The sequence below is a fragment of the Elgaria multicarinata genome, chromosome 4, assembly GCF_023053635.1.
Source record: "Elgaria multicarinata webbii isolate HBS135686 ecotype San Diego chromosome 4, rElgMul1.1.pri, whole genome shotgun sequence".
Classification (NCBI taxonomy): domain Eukaryota; kingdom Metazoa; phylum Chordata; class Lepidosauria; order Squamata; family Anguidae; genus Elgaria; species Elgaria multicarinata.
This window is the reverse complement of record NC_086174.1, coordinates 135,396,577-135,412,011: the sequence shown is the minus strand read 5'-3', so window position 1 is coordinate 135,412,011 and position 15,435 is coordinate 135,396,577.

The window sequence follows — 15,435 nt, the reverse complement described above, 5'->3', positions numbered from 1 at the left end:
TGCTCTGTGCCCATCGTGGCTGGTGGAGCACGATCTTTTTAAAAAACAAAACAAAAAAACTACTTTTTATTTGGCGCACACGTGCACTCACTTTCTGTAAAAAAGAAAGACAGACAGACAGACAGAAAGAAAGAAAATGGTGGGCCTGACATCCTTTCTTCCTTTCGGGATGTCTTGCTTGCATGTGGACAAAGGGGAGGATCTCACAGGCAGAATATCCTGAGTTCCTCCCCACCCCACCCATCCCTGGTCTAGACATTCCCCTTGCTTCTCATGCCCTCTAATGTAATGAAGGGTTGATGAGGTCACTGATTCACCAGAAGTTTTTAGGGATATGAGACACTGGGAATTCCAATCTGTTTAAGCCCAATTGGATTCCACAGCATTCCCATTCCAGTAAGCAGTGGTGGAACGTAGTGGATTTAATTTTTCTGATTCAAAAAATAGTTTTCACATTTTTTAGATTCTAACATTTCAGCAAATTGTAATCAGCACATTTTTTTTTTTAAAAAAAGGAGAGGGTTATGAAATTTGCACAAATAGTGTTATAATCCCACCCAATTTTTTAATTGGTAGTCTTGTGCAAGTGGAGAGAATCGCAAGTCCTCCTGTCTGCTCTGTAGCCCCACAGAGCTGTAAACAGCACATAGTTAAACTATGGAATTCACTACCACACGTTGTAGAGATGGGCACCGATTTGGAGGGTTTTAAAGGGGCGTTAGTTAAATTCCTAACCCCCCAGCAAGACACAAGGACAGGGGTGGGTCTGGAGCACTTCCTCTTATCATGGGTTTGCCCTATTCAAGTACAGAATGCCTGAATAGGGCTTTATCTATTTAGGAATTTAGAATTTTTATACTTGGATCTTTTCCCATGTATTATATTACACACTTCGTAATAAAGGTATATATGACTTTGGAATGAATATTAGAGTTCAGTGCTTTAATTATAGCAGGTGTGCATTTCAGCATTTGTTGCTTGTTTGCGTTTGCAACTGCTGTCCTCATTTTATTTTGCTTGCCCTATGATACTCAAAACAACCCAGCCGTACTTTGTAACTAATTTCCATGTCTGTGGTAAGTTGGGCAGGAGGATAGACTCCCACCTGGGGATGAGATTATTTCCCTTTTTCATTCCTTTATTGTTGCATTGATTCACTCCTTTATTGTACTGTAAGTTCATTACATTTCTGGTGAATTCCAGTTTAAATTGGAAAATGTTTAAAATTAATTTGAGAGCTAGAGCTTAGAGTTTGCCATGGCTTTCAGCTCTTCTACTTCATTTACTTCCCTCTCTCCATTACTGCTGCACAGTGCTAAAACAGGCAAAAAGTAAAAAAAAGAATGAAAGAAAAGAAATCTTGATGTAATCATTAATTTGAATACACCACCATTTTGTGTGTGTAGTATTTCCTGATGCACATCTGCAATGCTTTACATTGATAAATTACACAAAACAAATCATGACATAACCATGTGTACAGCTGCATTAAAAATGGCTGTCTGTTTTTCAATGCAAACAACTTCATATACATGTTGGTTATATGATGTTTTATAATATATATATATATATATATATATATATATGAGAGAGAGAGAGAGAGAATCTTGCTGCAATCGTATGATCACATCAGTATTACTTTTGAGAGTGTTGTTAATGTACTCATAAGGGATGTGCTCCGCTTCTAATCGGACTGGAGAAGCAGGAGCAGAGCGGGGGGCTTCGCCTGCCCTTAAGGCGGAGGCGAAGAGGATTGGGGCGCTGGCAGAGCGTGGTGAAGAGGATCGAGGTGAAGGCGGATCCTTCGCCACGATCCGGAGCTCCGCCGGAAAGGTAAGTGGGGTTTACTGGGCCCTGCCGCTGTCGCTGTCGCCCATGCGGCGACAGCGGCAGGGCCTGGTAACCCCCCCGCCCACCTCTCCCTTACCTGCCTCCGTCCGCGGTCCGTCGGCTTCTTCAATTGAGCCCGCGGTTCAACCAGGAAGTCTGGGCCGCTGCCCAGACTTCCTGGTTGAACCGCGGGCTCAATTGAAGAAGCCGACGGACCGCGGACGGACGCAGGTAAGGCCCCCCTCCCCCTTGGTCCCTTACCGGGCTCTTCCGCCGTCACAGTCGGCTTGTACCTTGGCATGCATGTATATCCCTGGATAAGCTATCATGGTGGCGAGTTTGAGGTTTCTAACATGCAAATTGACGGAGCTATCGAAAGGGGTGTGAATGGGGTGCCCGATTTTCATAAATTTCCCAAAAATCAGGGGATGATGGGACTGCCTTGAGTCTTGGCATGCATGTGTATCCCTGGATAAGCTATCATGGTGGCGAGTTTGAGGTTTCTAACGTGCAAATTGACGGAGCTATCGAAAGGGGTGTGAATGGGGTGCCCGATTTTCATAAATTTCCCAAAAATCAGGGGATGATGGGACTGCCTTGAGTCTCGGCATGCGTGTGTATCCCTGGATAAGCTATCATGGTGGCGAGTTTGAGGTTTCTAACGTGCAAATTGACGGAGCTATCGAAAGGGGTGTGAATGGGGTGCCCGATTTTCATAAATTCCCCCAAAATCAGGGGATGATGGGACTGCCTTGAGTCTTGGCGTGCGTGTGTATCCCTGGATAAGCTATCATGGTGGCGAGTTTGAGGTTTCTAACATGCAAATTGACGGAGCTATCGAAAGGGGTGTGAATGGGGTGCCCGATTTTCATAAATTTCCCAAAAATCAGGGGATGATGGGACTGCCTTGAGTCTTGGCATGCATGTGTATCCCTGGATAAGCTATCATGGTGGCGAGTTTGAGGTTTTTAACATGCAAATTGACGGAGCTATCGAAAGGGGTGTGAATGGGGTGCCCGATTTTCATAAATTCCCCAAAAATCAGGGGATGATGGGACTGCCTTGAGTCTCAGCATGCGTGTGAATCCCTGGATAAGCTATCATGGTGGTGAGTTTGAGGTTTTTAACGTGCAAATTGACGGAGCTATCGAAAGGGGTGTGAATGGGGTGCCTGATTTTCATAAATTCCCCAAAAATCAGGGGATGATGGGACTGCCTTGAGTCTTGGCATGCATGTGTATCCCTGGATGAGCTATCATGGTGGTGAGTTTGAGGTTTTTAACGTGCAAATTGACGGAGCTATCGAAAGGGGTGTGAATGGGGTGCCCGATTTTCATAAATTCCCCAAAAATCAGGGGATGATGGGACTGCCTTGAGTCTTGGCATGCATGTGTATCCCTGGATGAGCTATCATGGTGGTGAGTTTGAGGTTTTTAACGTGCAAATTGACGGAGCTATCGAAAGGGGTGTGAATGGGGTGCCCAATTTTCATAAATTCCCCCCAAATCAGGGGATGATGGGATTGCCTTGAGTCTTGGCGTGCTTGTGTATACATCCATGAGGTGTCATGGTGCCAAACTTGAGGTTTCTAACTTTAACAGAAAAAAAGTTGTATACTTTTTAAGCTTAATGCAAGCCTATGGGGGGGAAACGGAGCTCCGATCCGGATCCAGAGCTCCGCAGCGGAGCGGAGCAGACATAGGCGGAGCGGGGGCGGGGCGGAGTGGCCCGATCCACAAATTGCGGATCTGGAAGAGAAGCGGATCGGGGGGTCCGTGCACACCTCTAGTACTCATGCATATCAGTGAGGTGGTGGTAGTAGGGTGAGATATGAATGAATGGAAGGAAGGAACTGAGATCATCAACTAACTGTACATGTACAAAAAAGAGAAATTAAAGGACAATGGATTGTTCTCAATACAACTGTTCTAAAAAGAAAATAAGGTAAATATCTGAAATTCTGGATAAAGAGAATTTCAGAAACGTACCAAATTCAGCCATATGGGTTCCAAGTAGTTCTGTAATTAGGGCAACAGATGTGCTGTGCAACACACACTTCTGAATTTGTTGTGAATTTATTTATTTATTTAAAACATTTGTATCCTGCCCTATGTCGCTAGATTCTCAGGGCAGAGTACCGATCAAATGATACAATATAAAAGCAATAAATATACACAGCTAAAAATAAATTAAACCATTTATTATTATTATTATTATTATTATTATTATTATTATTATTATTAATAATAATAATAATTTATTTATATAGCACCATCAATGTACATGGTGCTGTACAGAGTAAAACAGTAAATAGCAAGACTCTGCCGCATAGGCTTACAATCTAATAAAATCATAGTAAAACAATAAGGAGGGGAAGAGAAGGCAAACAGGCACAAGGTAGGGTAAGCAGGCACAGGGTAGGGTAAAACTAACAGTATAAAGTCTGCACAACGTCAAGTTTTAAAAGCTTTAGGAAAAAGAAAAGTTTTTAGTTGAGCTTTAAAAGCTGCGATTGAACTTGTAGTTCTCAAATGTTCTGGAAGAGCGTTCCAGGCGTAAGGGGCAGCAGAAGAAAATGGACGGAGCCGAGCAAGGGAAGTAGAGGCCCTTGGGCAGGCGAGAAACATGGCATCAGAGGAGCGAAGAGCATGAGCGGGGCAATAGTGTGAGATGAGAGAGGAGAGATAGGAAGGAGCTAAACCGTGAAAGGCTTTGAAGGTTAACAGGAGAAGTTTATATTGGATTCTGAAATGAATTGGAAGGCAATGAAGAGATTTCAGAAGCGGAGTAACATGGTCAGAGCGGCGAGCCAAGAAGATGATCTTTGCGGCAGAGTGGTGAACAGAAACCAACGGACTGATGTGAGAAGAAGGAAGGCCAGAGAGAAGAAGGTATTAATCAAGTTAATTGGTATTAATCAAGTTAATACCAGTATATAATTTAAAAGCAGTAAAAACAATTAAAACAGTTAAAACAATGTGTGAGCTTGGTGAATTTAACCATTAAAGGCTTGGTTAAAAAGCCATGTTTTTAATTGGTGCCGGAAAAAAGTAAGTGTTGTCACCAGTCAGGCCTCTAAGGGGGGGGGGATTCCACAGTTGGGGTGCCACAACAGAGAAAGCCCTCTCCCATGTCCCACCATAGTGTATGTGTTGCGTTGTACGAGGGCTCCTCCAACAGATCTCAAGTCTCGGGCAGGCATATATATAAGGAGAGGCGCTCCCTCAAGTATCGAGGTCCCAAGCTGTTTTGGGCTTTAAATCCCATAGTTGTCATGGTAGCCATGAATTCCTGAGCGAGCTCTGCCAGGACAGCTTCAGTGTGGATATTGAAGTCCCTCAAAACTACAGCCCTAGGATTCTCCAACACCACCTCCAAGACCACCCCAGCCAGCTTGGGGAGGGAGACTGCTGGGCAGCGGGGTGGGCGGTACACCAGCAGCATACCTGTTCTGTCTCTTTGGCCCAGCACAAGGAACAAACCCTCAAAACTGGCACTAGAATGGATGGGCTTCTTTGTGAGGAAGATGGAATCCTTGTAGATGATGGTAACTCCACCCCACCCCCACCCTGGCCCTCCAATCTGGGCTGGTGCTGCACTGAGTACCCAAGTGGACAGAGCTGAGACAGATCCACTCTGCCCAGCTCATGCACCCTGGTCTCAGTAATACACCCCAGGTCAGCTCTTTCATCCACAATCAGGTTATGGATGGTGATTGTTTTATTGTGGACTGACCTGGCCTTCAGAAGCAGCACCAGCAGATCAGAGGGTGGTCTGATAGGGCAACCTGGGTCTTGAGATATGGGGGAAGGACCAAAAGTTGGGACAGATTTCAAATATCTGTCCCGCCTTTCCCTTACCTGAATTGAAATTCTAATTCCCTTGAAATTCCTATAGTCTGAGCAGGACCCCAAAGGCACCTCATTTGCCTTGAATTTTGCTTTTGACAAATAAATTGACTACCCCTTTGTAAGCTTTCCTTCTACAATTCATACACATTGTTCATCATTATATATATGCACACACCATAAAATCAAAATTCTTCTGAATGGGTTACATCCTAATGTTAATGCTACTTAGAATAGATCTACTGAAATAAATGGGACTTAAGCTAGACTTACATTGGATACGACACTTTGCGTAGAACATCAGAAGGTCCTGTGACATCAGGCCAATGGTCCATCTTGTCCACTATCCTGCTTCTCACAGTGGGCAGTCAGATGTCTTCGAGAACCCACATGAAGGGCTTGAAAGTAATAGCCCTGTTGATGCTCTACAGCAACTGCTATTCATTGGCATAATGCCTCTAAACTTTGAGCTTTCATATACCCATCACAGCTAGTAGTTAATGACTGGTTTATCCTCCATGAACACTTTACCCACTTTTAAAGACATCATCCCATGTTGTGGCCATGAATTCCATCAATCAGTTATTCATTGTGTAAAGAAGTACTTTCTTTTGTTTGTCTTGAATCTACTGTCAAACAGTTTGTGAGCCCACATTTTTCTATTGAGAGAGGGAGAAAAATATTTTCTCTCCAGACAATGCATTATTTTATAAACTTCTATCACAGAGCCATTGGGATCCCCTAATGGGACGTAGCAAGCATCTGTCGGAGTTGATTCCATCACCGCTCCCATGAGTCATGTTGCTCAATTTGTATGGCATCACTTGTGTCCATTATGACAGCAATCTGTGAAGAGAGGTGCAAACCTCCTAAGGACAATGAGAGACAGCTGGCTCCATGCAGCCTTCTCTCGACTCTCTCAGTTGATGGCAATATTCCCTTTCTGTACACATCTCTGGAGTATTTTGCACTCCCGCCAGGCTGTGTTCTGCTAAAGGCTTTGTCTAGGCTTGATCGGTTATTAATAACTTTGATGCAGCATGGTTTATTTATAACCGTTTATAGATTTACCATATGTTGCTGAAGAACTCATGCTACTTTTGCCAACAAGAAGGATGTGAGCTGCGCTTCAACTGTTCAACTCCAGAACACGGGGCTGTAGGGGAATCTTAATAAAAAGAGGGACACAAGAAGTGTTTTTGTGATAGCCTCCATTTTGAACTCCTGGTTAAATATTTTAAAATAAGTATCTTAATTGGTTTTAAAACTGGCACCCAATCAAGCAAAGAGCCACTTATGAAGTTGATTCTAGTGCTCAGTAGTAGTGCTTTTTTCATTGGAGTGGTAGCCATCATTTCAATAAAACCACTCAGAAAGGAAAGTACTCCACCACATCAATAAACAGGGAAGAATCAGCATATTAAATCTTTCTGCCATTGAGCTTTCATAGTTATATGTTATAATAAATGACCAGAATGTGAGTATTGGCACTCACATCTGAATGCTTATATTCCCAGATGAACTTTGTGAACCCCTGGAAATAGATATACGTTTCTCCACATTTTGGACCTACACCACAACTTTAGGAATCAACATAGGAAGTAGTCTTGTACTGAGTCAGACCATTGGTCCACCCAGTTCAGTGTTGTGTACACTGTTTGGTAGCAGCTGGGGTTTCAGACAGGCCTATTTTCCAGCTCTACCTGGAATTACCCAGTGGTTGCATCTGGAATCTTTTGCATTTAAAGAGCATGTTCTTCTACTGAGCAATGACTGTCAATAGTCAGCAGTATATCTTTGAGGATTTGGACATTCACCAGGTTTGTCAACATATCAATGTGAATCAAATTTCAGATATTCACCATGATATATTCTGTGAAGATATGAAACAAGGTTCCGGGTGGCAAATTTCATATTGAAACACATCTACACCAAACAGGATATAACACTATGAAACTGGTATATGGCAAGTGTCAATGGGTCCCAACAGTTGTCAGTGCACTTCAATACTGCTATAAAGTAGTAGTGTAGATCCTGCCTCTATATACCACATCAAACCACTTTCATAGTGCTATATCCTGTTTGATGTAGATCTGGCCTATAGTCTCAGTGTAGCATAAATAACTGTGCAGATTCACTGGAATCTTTGGGCACATTTCTACTTTTGTACTTAACTCTTTCTTACAGGTTTATTGCACAGATAAGACTTTTACAACATGTATTTTTATTGCAAAGTGCTAAAGGAAATATACACAAAGATGGATGCAACCCAAGAGTATTCATCCACTGGAATAAACTAGATTTCCCCTTTCCCTGCAGCCCACTGTGCACCCCAAAATTTGTCCTGGATGGTTGAGGGCCACTCAAGAGCAAAGCTGGGGATGCAACGGGTGGAGGAAAGGAAAAGGAAGCCCTGTTGCATGAGTGGAAGCCAATCAGACAACACTGGATGAAACCAAATATCTTACATACATATTGAGTTGGATCTAACCTATATAGATACTGAATTGTGTAGATTATACTGGGTTGAAGTGGAGTTCCATTCATGGAAAGAGTGCTCCTAGCTCCATGTAAATGGAGAAGTGGAAACTTTTTGTGATGCTTCCCCCTTTCCCTCTGTGTCCTCAAAAATGTGTTCTGGAAAGTTACGAAACCCTCCAGAATAGGATGTGAGATTGCGAAGGGGCTGCAGGAGAAGAGAATTGTTTCCAGGAATGGAGGAGTTGTTGTTTCCCCTTTCCAGGAATGAAGGCTTCCACTAGATCACAGACACTTCCATTCACAAAAAGTTTCCTTTCTTGAACCGAAGAGCAACCCACTGAATTTCCTTCCTTCCTTCCTTCCTTCCTTCCTTCCTTCCTTCCTTCCTTCCTTCCTTCCTTCCCCTTCCCCTTCTTCTTCGATTATAGTTCTTCCCATGTCTCTTTAAATCTGACAAAACAAACATAAATGAACAATAATAAATTCAGCCTGTGCTTTCACAGTGTCATTATCAGTTTTCAGGTACCAGAAAATAAAGTGCAAATGTGAGACTTTCATTAGCATTCCTTGGTAATGATTTTATGAAATGGTATATTAACGTGAAAAATAAATAACTGAATTCATATGTTGGTTCTTTGCCATAAAAATAATCTAAATTAGACTGCCTGGAATAATGTTCACAGTGTTTTGAACACCCTCTTGACAAAAGAAGTAGTTTCTGCCTTTAAGGGGTGAAATCCAATGTCCCTCTGCTGACCGAAAGCTTAAGAACATAAGAAGAGCCCTGCTGGATCAGACCAAGGGTCCATCTAGTCCAGCATCCTGTTCACACAGTGGACAACCAGCTGTTGATGGCAGACCCACAATCAAGTCATGAGTGAAATAGCACCCATGTTCCCCACAACTGGTGCACATTGGCATACTGCCTCTGATATTGGAAGTAGCATATAGCCATCAGGGCTAGTAACCATTGGTAGCCTTCTCCTCCAGGAATGTATCTAACCCCCTTTTAAAGCCATCCAAATTGGTGGCCATTGCTATATCTTAGGGTAGAGAATTCCATAGTTTATCTACATGCTGTGAGAAAAAGTACTTCCTTTCATCGGTCCTGAATCTCCCACCAATCAGTTTCATGGGATGACCCTGGATTCTAGTATTTTGAGAGAGGAAGAATAATACTATCACTTGGGGTCATCTCATGATGTTTCTGTCAGTGGAACATGTAGAAGTACAAACCCCAGTCCCCCTACAAATGTTGCAGAGCACAGGGGATTGCAAGGGGAAGGAGAAGAAAGGAAAGCCCTCTTGAATGTTCAGAGGTCTGCTTACACAATGTTGGATATAATCAAAGTACTTTCACGTGGCCCAGAATTTGACCTGGATTGGCTAAAGACTGATTCCAAGATGTGTAAACCTGGTAAACAACAAAGGAGAAAGGTGGTGATTATACTATGGACCTGTGCTCCAGTATGAGGATAACATTAATTGCTCCCACTATATGTAATTACTGCTAGATTGGTTATTTAAATGGGCACAGGGGAGTGTTAAGTATGCCATCCGGAAGCAAACCTCAAGAATTCTATGGAGAGAATTAAGGTCAGGTGTTGTTGACAGGAAAAAAAAGAAAAGAATATGGGCTCCCAGACAAGATCCATTGAGGTAAAAATAATTAGAAAAGGCATCTCAGAGCTATTAGAAGCTCTTCCCAAGGTCAATTATTCATCTTAGTCTGGTGGAAATCTGACTGAGGTGGCTAGTGTAACGCCACCTAATAGATCACATGATGCAAGTTCATAGTAATGCCATGCACTTAGCTTATCAAGCAATAGTCACAATTTTCTCATGAAAAGGATAAGATACTTTTAGCCACGTATGTACTTCCTTAGATGAGAACACCTACTGTGGTTCTTTTAGTAGCATCAGTGTTTATATCAGTTCTGACTGCATTATTTTTGTTTCGTTGTTTAAATATAACAGGGCAGACTTTTAAAAATGCAGTTTAAATCCCTCCATTTTGATTGACTCCCCAATCCAAACTTTAATAAAACAATAAATGCACAATGAAAGCATCGTGGTTGCAGTGTTAACACTGTATTCAAACTCTGCTTATCAGGATGCTTTGAATTTCCTTTGTCATTTGGTTCAATGTGGTTGTACTGCGCTGAATTCTTGTTACCACCATTTGTGTTTGTGATAGTAACGCAATGTAGAATGTGATAGAAATATTAACCAGCCTATTGTCATAACCCTAAGGGGGAAAGTGGTAAAGATTCTCATTAAATGCTCCTTCCTACCAAGATAAAAATGGGAAGACATTCAAATGAATTAACTGAAGTCATTCATATGACAAATTTAAAGGCATCAAAGGTAGATCAAATCCATGTGGGTAGAAAGGTACCATTTATTGTTAATTTGGGAGGAAGGGTTGGCCCTGCAGGGGCCGGCCACATATGGCTCCCTGTTCAGTTTTGCAGCTCCGCCAGCCTAAGGTGACCATATGGAAAGGAGGACAGGGCTCCTGTATCTTTAACAGTTGTATAGAAAAGGGAATTTCAGCAGGTATCATTTGTATGCATGCAACACCCGGTAAAATTCCCTCTTCATCACAACAGTTAAAGCTGCAGGAGCCCTGTCCTCTTGACCATCTAGCCTTCTGTGCTCAGGTGTAGCGGCAAATGCTGTACCAACGTGAATGTTGAAGTAAGATTCAGTTGTTAGTCTGCTCTGCTTTGAACATGGAATGAGGAGAAGCACATTCTTGTGCTTTGCCTCAACACAACATCTGAGGCCATCTCTGGCAAACACAATGACTCATGAATTTAAGGCAATTATCCTATATTGTGCTATGATTGCTAATTGCTTTGTCTTTCTGTTTTCATTCGAGATAAGCATGTATCTTGATTTTCAGGGAATTTTACTGGGTGTAAATCATAATTAGTTTTTTTTTTTACAGGAGCAATGACAACCTTCCTTGAGAATGCATACTGAATGGTGCACAATACATAGTTTGAATGAGTGCATAACAAAAGTTTAGACATTTGACTGGTCAAGAAGGCTTGCTCAAGTGACCAGTCAAAAATTATTCAAATATTGTCAAAGAATAGTCAAATATGTTTAAATCGTTAAAGGAACAGAAATATACTTTAATCATCAACAGGTTTGATGTTTATGCTAATTACAAAAAAGACCTTCCTTGACTTGCTATTCTGAAACAATGGGTTGGATGCAGAATACATTAATTAAACTTATGTCCCATTTGAAATCAAGGAGACATTAGTCAGGACGTGCAAGGCTGCAGTACTATACACACTTACTTGGGTTTACCAACTCAGTGGGACAGAGCAAATATGCAGAGGATCCGTCTATTAAACTTACTTTAATCCGTCTATTAAACTTACATTCAGCTCTGTAAGTATGCTTGTAAATCGGAATCTCTTTCCAACTTCTACCAGGAGAAACTGATTTTATTCTAATATAGAAAATAAAAATCCAGAACATCCACAGCTTCCAAAGGCTATTACTTTTTGCAATTTCTAGCTGTATGTGGTATATAGTTATATGAGGCTATACAGTTCTCCAGCCTTGGCCATGGGAGCTCAAATCACTATGGACAGCTCTTGCACTTTGATTCCAAGAGAAAGCAGTGCCAAATGTATAATATCCCCCAAGTGAAAATGGAGGTCCTATCAAGTTTCAGATCACATGGGAAACTGATTAGAAAATGTCCTTTGCTAATTGTGTAACTCTGCCTTTGGGTGAGAACATTGGGTCAGTGAATCTTCAGAGTATCAATCTCTGTTCATATTTACAGCAAAGGGATTTTTAAAAAATAAATAAATAAAAATCAGTCAACATCTGTGGAGTCATGCCAAGGCTACAGGGGGATGGATTTGACTCAGCTTCTAATAACATATAGCTCTAAGGCCCACTTGATCCCTTCATGTCTAGGATGGCCTACACACAAATGCCTATTATCCAACTCCCTGTAAAATTATTATGTAATATTTATAGCGTAATGATGTCCATTCTACAAATCAGCCGGGAGAATGCCAGCAATCTGCATCCATCTAAGCCTCACTACATATTTGCTTTGTTGACCTCTGAACGCTTTTCAAATCACATGAAGCTCTTGCAGCTGGGACTCTGCAAAGGCTTTCCAACTCGTTCTCAACGACCACTGTGCAAATGCCAGCAGAGAGCCTCTGTTGTAATTAACCTAGTTTTCTTTACAATATCCAGTTACACAGGCATAAGCCATGAATATTCATGCACAAAGAGTTTGAATTAGGAACACTCATGAATAAGTCATTTGCTTGAAGAACAGGCCTGCCGTATGTTCTTTTCCATGGCTTCTGTGATTTACCCGGCGGTGTTACAATTTGTAATATTAGTTACTATCATAAAGTTTATCTTTCAGGCTTGCATTTCCAGCTGTGACTAAAGTGTTATAGAGAGGATACAAGTTGTTCTCTTCTGCTCCTAGAAAGTCTGATGCCAGGATGCGTAGATAAAGGAGAACATGGACGGCCAATCAGTTGTCTGGCCAATCAAATGATACTGTTTGGCCTCTGTGAGCCAACCTGCAGTTCTGGAATGTAGGAAAATCTGGGAAAGGAGAATATCTAGCGGGAGGCATGGTAGTTTCTAGTGTCACTACAGTGGTGGCCAAAATTGTGGGCACTTTTTGAAATTTTCATGCTTTGCAACTTTGCGTGCTCATAGAAAATGTTCTGTTTCACGAAATTCAAACGTTTATATATCAATTGAAAGACCTGATTCACGTAATACAACAATCCTGCTTCTTTTCCTGGGTGTCCAATCAACTCTTTTCTTTGCTGCCATTGCTCTACTTATGATGTACGTACGTACACTTTTAATTTGAGAAATACTTCAAATTTTCACACCATCTCCAATTGCACTTCAGTTAGAGAACAAACAGCAAAACTGACTTTCCCCAACTTGAAACATGATGTATCACAGCTACTGCCATGTGTTTGGTCCCCAGAACAAGGACTGTGATTGGCCAGTAGGGTTTGCAATTCCAATCCGCTTCTTCACTCAATCAAACCTGTGTTTGTTTTTAGACTAAAGTTAGCATAACTTTTTTTGTACTGCAGGTATTTGCATTCTGTGGTTTTTTTTTTATTGAATTCAGCATTAAATTCTCTTTCGATTGATATATAAACATTTGAATTTTGTGAAACAGAACATTTTCAATAAGCATGCAAAGTTGCAAACACAAAAATTTCAAAAAGTGTCCACAATTTTGGCCACCACCGTAGAAATGCAATCAAGGAAAGGGAAAGAAGCATCCAGTCCTCTGCACAGTTATTTTCTTCATTCTGTGACTTCTTCTATCTTAATGTAGTGTGAAGAATAGCAAAACTCCAAAGCCTCATTATCACCTCATGCACTTGCCAGAGCTAGGCAAGTCACTGGCACTTTGGTGGGAAAATGTCCTGGAGCTGAACTCTTCTGCATTCTCCCTTCAGTACCCCATTTTCCTCAGGTAAATGTGTATGGGGCTGCAGCCTAAATTAGACATATGCTTCTGGCCCCGTTTACAACCCCGAGGCTATTCACAACTTAATACCATATGGTATCACATGGTTTGATCCAGGGACACCAGTTCTTGTCCTTTTGGGTGAAAAAAAGCTAGTATCCTTTAATTCAGTAAAGTTACAATGGAAATGAATAGAAACGCCAGTAGGTGCAGAGTGCTGCTATATGACCTGGGCATTTTAATCTGAGAGAACATTTTAAATGATCAATAAACCTGCCATGCAACTTTCCACCATCCGTTATAATGGTCCGATCTAAAGGCCATCTCATTTTGAATCCATGGCCAGAGCTATATGTAATGTTCTTTCACCAGGGCAAGGGTAGCGGGGGACGCCAACTGAAAACTATATTAAGATTCCATTATTTCTCCTTATTTCTGTCTGTCTGTCTGCCTTTCTGGTCAACTTGCTTCTCTCTCGCCTTCCAAACTTGTAAAGTAATCAAATCCTTTAGATTTTTGAGGGGTTACACCTGTGTGTAGTTTATTGCAACTAGTCAGGGAACAGAAGCAAAATTGCTTTTCAGTTGTTTTCTATTTTCTTCAGCAAAAATGAGAAACCTTAAGGGGTAAAATCATTTTTTTCAATGGTGCCTCTCTGCCACTCGATTTCCCAACCAAAGAGTTATCCAAAACAAAACACAGAGTGGCTGGTGCCAATATAGCTACAGTGGCAATGGGTACAAGGAAAGGTAAGTTTACAGGCAAGCAGCCATAGCCACTGTACCAGTGTGGTGTAGTGGCTAAAGTGTTGGACTAGGAGTCGGGAGATCCGGGTTCTACTCCCCACTCAGCCATGGAAACCTACTGGATGACTTTGGACCAGTCACAGACTCTAAGCCCAACCTACCTCACAGGGTTGTTGTGAGGATAAAATGGAGAGGAGGATTATGTACTCTATCTTGAGTTCCTTGGAGGAAAAAAGGTGGGATATAAATGCAATTATAAACAAACAAATAAATAAAACATTCTCCTGTGATGTTACCTGTGCGGATCCCATTGAAGGTACAATGAGTTGTGTCAACACAGCCAGACCCTTGGTGTCTGAAAAGCAAATGTTTCCAAACCTTTCTGCCCTAGCTGCCCTTATGAGCCATGTTGTCCTGTCACATAATGGGTTTGTTGAAGACCGCTATATCACGTTTGGCAGTGGCGACAGCTATAGGCAAATTAACATTTGGAATTTAGTTTTAATCTGATCGTTTGCTTTAGTTTAGTTTTATATTGAAGTAAGCATACTTAGCAGTTAAGAACAACATGTTTCCAGTAGGGATGTATGGATTTTGTTCATTTCATTCTATCTGTATGGTTTGTTTGTTTTCAGATTGTCTGTTGTCTTTTGTTCCATCATCCACCCATCCTCCACCTCCTCTTCCTGAATATCAGCTAGCTTTGAGTGTTTGGGAGCCTCACACACTCGCAAAGTACTCATGTGAGGCCAACCGCTGCAGTGAACGGTCCCTAAGAGAGCTTTACATTTCCTGATGGTTCATTCTGTCATTTCAAAACTGACCATTGCCTATTTCAGTTTCTACTTCTGGATTTGCACCATTGAACCCTACAAAACATGTGCGGATGGGCATTCTCTGTGAATAGGCAGACCATTCCATACCTAGGGATGAATGAATTTCTCCTGTTACATTCCTTTCTTATTTGCCATCTCTGAGTTTAACCAGCTTAACAGTTTAACTAGGAGAATTCTAAAAATTAATTTCA